The following is a 6,658-nucleotide window of genomic DNA, read 5'->3' on the forward strand; positions in this document are numbered from 1 at the left end:
CCGGAGTGCGGACGTGCGCTTCACATCCTCTCTGTATATATATTCACATCCTCTCTGTATATATATATATATATATATATTTTTAAAATCAAATATCGTCAGCATATTAAACAATCATAAATGTTAAGCGTTGTCACTAATCACACCCGCATATGACCTTATCGACAAGCCTACCAACACACACACACACACACTATCAACTACCCCAACGCTCGTATGAACTTCCCCATGGCCACATCAACAACTCTACCGAACTCTCAAGACCACACCAACACTCCTATACGCACACACCAGTACATCCCCTCTCTTCTGGTGCCACCAATTTATCCCTTCTCTCCTGGTGTCTACATGACTACACCGACACTCCTAAACGCACACACCAGTACATCCTCTCTCTCTTTTGGTGCCACCAGTTCATCCCCTCTCTCCTGGTGTCTAACTCCTGGGGCCCAGTAGTACATCCCCTCTCTTCTAGTGGCCCTAAACATCTATATAGTAACCAGTACATCCCCTCTCTTATGGTGCTACGTACCTAAGAGACAACTAGTTCATCCCCTCTCTTCTAGTGTATCGACCCACAACACTATATACAGCTACCGGTACATCCCCTCTCTTCTGTCGCTATAATTCTAAGAGACCGCTAGTTCCTCCCCTCTCTTCTACCGTCTCAACCACAACACCAAACCCTATACACAAAGCTAACAATTTAATCTATTCTGCATTTCACAATTTACGAGCTCAAATAAAATATATATATATATATATATATTTCAAAATAACTATTAAAGCCAAAAGAACACAACAAGCCCATAAATCATAACTCTCCAAATGGAAATCCAACCATCACCCAAACAATAATCATCTCCATATCACTACTCAAAGCATCACAAGTTCATAAATCAAATATCACCATGCAATAACCATGTCGATATTACCACTCTAGCATCACAAACCATTTATTACTACTCAAGCATCACAAATCATTTATTACCACTCAATTTCCGAAACACAAGCTCAAACCAATGATCAATATTACTATCTCAAATCATTTTTTAAATTAAACTCATATGCGTATATACCAATCGAAATAACAATAACAAATAAAGGTATTAATAATATTTCGAAATCAAATCTCATGCATTAATCTTTGAAAACAAAAGTCCACACACAGTATGTGCGGCTAGAAATGCCAAGCGTGGGGATCTTCGTCAAGGCAAGCGTCCGGACCTTGTCCTAAACCAAACGACAAATTCATAAACATTAACTCGAAAATATCCAAACTTCGGAATCGCCCAATAATCTCATACGTTAACCAAAACTCCTCCAAAAATTACCAACCTCACATCATTATACTCCCCTTAACATACCAAATTTAAAACCCTGAAAAACTACTTAACAGCAGCGGCGGCCGGCAGCTTACTCCGGCGACCTCCAATGTCTACCAAAATTTAACACAATCTTCCCCTCAACACGCTCTAGAACTTCCTAAACTAGCACAAAGTCTAATTCCAAGCTTAACTACGTCAATCAAACCAAAACACAAAATGGAACCCTAGAATTTTTAACACCCGATTCTCCTTACCTAGATCAAGAAGGAGTGAAACCTTTTGAAGGATTGATGCATAGGAGGAGAGCTTCCTAGTGAGCCAAGCAGCTCTGGCTATGGCGGCCGGAGGAGGGAGTTCCGGCGAAGAGAGCAATCGGCTGCTAGGGGAGTTTTCTCCTCGTTCGGCGACATTACCGGCCCGATTACCAGTCCAGGAAAAGAGAGGAGGCAGCAACGGTTCAGAGGGGACCGGTGCGGTGGTCAGAGCTGGCCGGACGACGGCGGTCGGGCGCATGAGACGTCCGAGAGAGAGAGAGAGAGAGAGAGAGAGAGAGAGAGAGAGAGGAGGAGGAGAGAGAGAGAGAGAGTCGGGAGGAAGAGAGAAGAAAGAGAGAAGGTAAAGGTTGGCTACCAAACCGGTCCAACCTAAACCTTAAAACCCAACTACTAAAAAAAACACCCACGAAAATACCTTAATAAAAATTACCTTTTCACTCCCCACAATTTACTCTTTTACCGTTTTCAACAAAATCTCCTATGTAAAATTTCTCTGAAATAATTGTCCCTCAAAACACATCTAGGGACCTTTGAAACTAAAAAATCATTAACGAAGCCGGTAAAAACTCCTGCTAACACCATGCAAGTAATTAGAGTAAAAATTTCAAGAGTCGGGATGTGACATGAAGAGAGCTATATATGGCTATACTAGCCCAAGCTAGCACACATCCGTTACATAGGAATGTAGAACCAACTCATATAAGATAAAATGGCAGTCTTTCTTCAAATATGGCAAGGCTAGTAGCCAGTGAGAACAACCATTACCATAATTCGGATGACACATAATGAAGACTTATTAAGATAAATTGTTTGGATCAAGGCTATATTAATAGAATGGCAATCATTATTTAAACCATTTCCGACACAAGAATAAAACATTTGCTAGAAATGAACAATGTTAGTTTCTTTATATTTTAGTGTTTAGACCAAAACTTTGTCTACTAAACAACAAAAAACAAAGAAGAAAAAAAAACAAGAGAAACTAAAATAAAATAGTGAAATGGACCTTGGTAAATGGCAAGGTCTTCGACATAGGAGACTTATACGCTTATACAACACATAAGCCATTCGGATCAACTTCATTTACTATCTATAGAAGAGCATCAGCTTTAGAAACAGATGATTCAAACCCGTGCACCGTAGAACTCTAATCCTCAATGGGGAGTCAGAGGGCAAAAGAAGGTGGAAAAGGAGCTGGCACATACATGAGGCTCATCCATTCCAAAGCTCCATGAAGTTTCGTCCAACATACACAGGCGCTGCAAGAGTTCCAGACCGTATTACAAGACCTCTAAAAAAACTCATCTTCTAAAATAGCAATAATGCCTTGATTACCTCTTGGAACAACTTGTGCGAGAGAGTTGAATTCGAGGTTTTTTTATTTTTTAAGAGAGATTGGATCTCTCTACTTCCAGACACGGTTCCCGGATACCTTAAACCCGACATTATCCTTCTCTATAGTAATTGAATTGGGAAAATAAATATGAAAAAAGTGTTGGTAGCTCATCAAGTAATGCATCTTTTTTAAGCATTTACAAATGTAATCATGATTTATTATTGACATTTGAGATACGCATGCAAGCTAGAATAAACAACCAATATTAATCATATATCAATTCTTTTGTTATGGCATACATCAATTATAATTTGGTAAAATCAAAATTCAATGATGCATTGTATCAATGCAAAATGTCAAAATAGTGAAATGTTTCTTATGAAAGCAAATAGCTAGTAATCACGCATTTTTAATTCGGTAATAGTTGTCGGTGTACTTCATGAATACAAATGATTGTTTAATATAATGCTTAATCACACACCCAAGCCCCAGAGACTCTCAGCTTGACATCAGAATGGTAAAATCTTGAGCAAGTAGTTACCGAATACCATCATCTCCCTCTTGCTTCAAGCGGTGTAAGCAAAGCCACATGTGAGAGATAATAATGATGTGTGAGAAGTTCTTCATATAAAATCTTACACATAACACGCTGATTGTCTCGTTCTATTCCTGCCATCACTGGCCTCCAGCGGTCTTGCTCATCTCCCCCACACATCCAACGAGAGATGTCCTCATTTCCTCTCTGGAAGTGGGACACTCCTAAGTTGACCAAAGAGCAGCTTGACCACCTGAAGAAGATTAAGGTGGAGTTTTAGCTAGAAGAAGAAGGACTACACCATTCATCTCAACCTCGAGGTTGAGAAGAAGATTCATGCATCTGGCAAGGAGATCACAACTGATATTGATGCAGCTAATGAAGATTTTCCTTTTTTGTCTATGCCTATATGGCCTCCGCGTTTTATTTCATAAGCCGTTTGTGTTTTATTTGCTGCCTATTTTGGTGAGCACTTTATTGGGATATAATTATATCATGTTAACTTCATTAGCTATTTTTTGTTATTTGTTTATATGTTTTGATAAATAAAAAATAATAATAAAAAAAACATTTTTTTTGAGAAAGCAAAGTAACTTTGTTGATCGAAAATATCATACATGATCTCGTTTGGTCAAGCTAAAAGACTCGAACATCACTTATTACATTACGTTGCTCAAGTAGCGCACTATCTGCACATCTTAACAATAACTCACAACAAAACTCCTAACCTAGACTAAACACCTTGATTGAAAAGAACAACTTCAATTTTACTTCGTATGTCTAAAAAATATATATGGACCACTCATTGCGTTTCGGTACTTGTGAGAGATTTGACATAGCATATTGCTAGCTTCAATTAATCAATCAAAACTTAGGCTCATGCTCTGTTTATTCGACAAAGATACGAGAGAGATTAAGAGAGAGAAGGAGAGATTAAGCGCATAGGGAAGACGCGCGTGAAAATAATTAAGGCTGAGTTATCTAAGGTATTTATTATGTGATTATCTTTGGTTTTTTTAGATGTTTTATGATAAGATATGCGATGGTTATTGTAATTTGGGTAATTAATATCTTTCATAATAATATTGAGGGTAATAACCTAATGCAATCAAATTATTAAGAGTTGTAGAATAATTTTATTCTTTTGCAATTTTTTATGTATTCTAAAATCTTTAATTAATTTAAATGTAAATTTCTCATTCTATGATATGTCTATTGTATTATATTATAGTCTACTCGTAAAATTTTCTATTTATAATTTGAGATGACATTATTTCTCTGTTGTATGTCTCGTTCTATGCTTGTTGTGGCGCACACCTTCAGCCTGGCTTTCCTTAGCCACGCCTCCACTAAAGATGTCATCGTTTCCGTTCAGGAAGCAGGATGACACTCTTAGGTTGACCCATGAGCAGCTTGAGCAACTTGAGGCCAAGACAGTGTCTAAAGAATCCAAAACAATACTCGAAGAGCCCAAAACAATGACAAATGCCATAGAAAATAAAATAATGAATGTCACGAAGTTTCTCACGCACCTCAGCGAACTTTTCACACGCTAGCTCAATTTTTCCCATCATTAAAAAAAAATTCTTTCTTTTTTTTTTACGTTCCTTGCTCTTTCCATGATGTTGTGAAAGTCTTTTCGACCCTTATAAAGAGATTTTATTTTGAAAAAAAAAAAAGATAAATAACACTAACATAAATTAAGTTTTGTAAAATATAAGTAAAGATACAACGTACATTTATATATATGGCGCCTTTCACCGTTATTCTCTGCTTCATTCTCTTCAAGGTTCATTTTCTTACGATTGAAGAATATCATAAAAGAATTAGATCAAACTTAAAAAGCTTTTGTAATTTTATTTGTAAAAATTCAGCTTTATATATTTTTTATTTTGTTAGAGGAGGAGTGGGGCGAGCATCGATGGTGGTGAAAAGAAATATGGAAACAAGCAAAAAATGAAGAGAAATAGAGAATGCAATAGAGAGAGGGAAGGATTTTCTAACACACAGGAATAAAACATTTACTAGAAAAGGAACAGTGTTAATTTCTTCATATTTTAGTATTTAGACCAAAATTTAGTCTTTAAATAAGAAGCTCGAGTCTTGAAGCTTTTATTAATTGTTTGCACATATCATCAGTTTGTTTTCGTATTTCAACTCTTGATGTTAGCGATGATGTATGTGTTATGTTGAAGCGTAACAAATAATATTGATATGAATTTCAAATATGACGGCCAAAGATAGCCAAATATATGAATTTCAAATATGATTTTTCAAAAAAAAAAAAAAAGAACAGCCAAATACAAAGAAAGTAAGATATGAATTTCAACCCGAATTTCAAATATGACAGCAAAATATAAAGAAAGCAATCAAAGAAACACAAACCATAAGAACACCAAAATTTATAGCGGTTCACTCAATCCGTGTGATTGAGTTATATTTACTCTCGGAGTCGGCAAAGATATTTCATTATGATCAAGTCGGAAAACAAAAACCTAGAGATTATGAACAACTCTCTCTTTACCTAATACCACAACACCTAATCCTATGAGCTCTCTTTGATACAACAAGAGAAGAAGATGATTACTTATTTCTCATATACAATATTTTACAACACTTACAACTAAGGTTGATAAGCTTCTAACTATGGAGTAGGAAAATCACCAACAATGAAAACAAGGCAGTAGTTCATAAAAAAAAAGGCTTCAATTTTATGTGTTTTTTTTCTCACATACACATTCGGCTGGTGTCACATCCCGACCCTTATATTTTTACCTTATTTACTAGCGTGATTATAATAAGAATTTTACCGTCTCGATCATTGAGTAAATAGTTTAATTGGTCCCTAGAGGGGTTTCGGGGACGATTATGTGCGGAGGATTATTCGTATGAGGAAAATACAACGACGGTAAAAATAGTAAATTTTAGCTAGAAAAAGGTAATTTTTATTCGGGTATTATTTTTCGGGGTGTTTTTATTTTGGAAATTTGGGTTATAAATGGTGTGGACCGGTTTGGGGTGTGAGGCCCAAACCCTTTTTCTTTTCTCTCTCCCTCCCTCCCGATTTTTCTTCTCTTCTCACCCGATTTTCTTCTCTCTACACCCACCGGTTTTCCGGCCGTCCTCCCGCCGCCGTCCGACCTCCGTTCGCCACCGGACCGGTCCCGTTCGGTCGGTCTCCCTC

This window comes from Fragaria vesca, linkage group LG7, assembly GCF_000184155.1.
Source record: "Fragaria vesca subsp. vesca linkage group LG7, FraVesHawaii_1.0, whole genome shotgun sequence".
Classification (NCBI taxonomy): domain Eukaryota; kingdom Viridiplantae; phylum Streptophyta; class Magnoliopsida; order Rosales; family Rosaceae; genus Fragaria; species Fragaria vesca.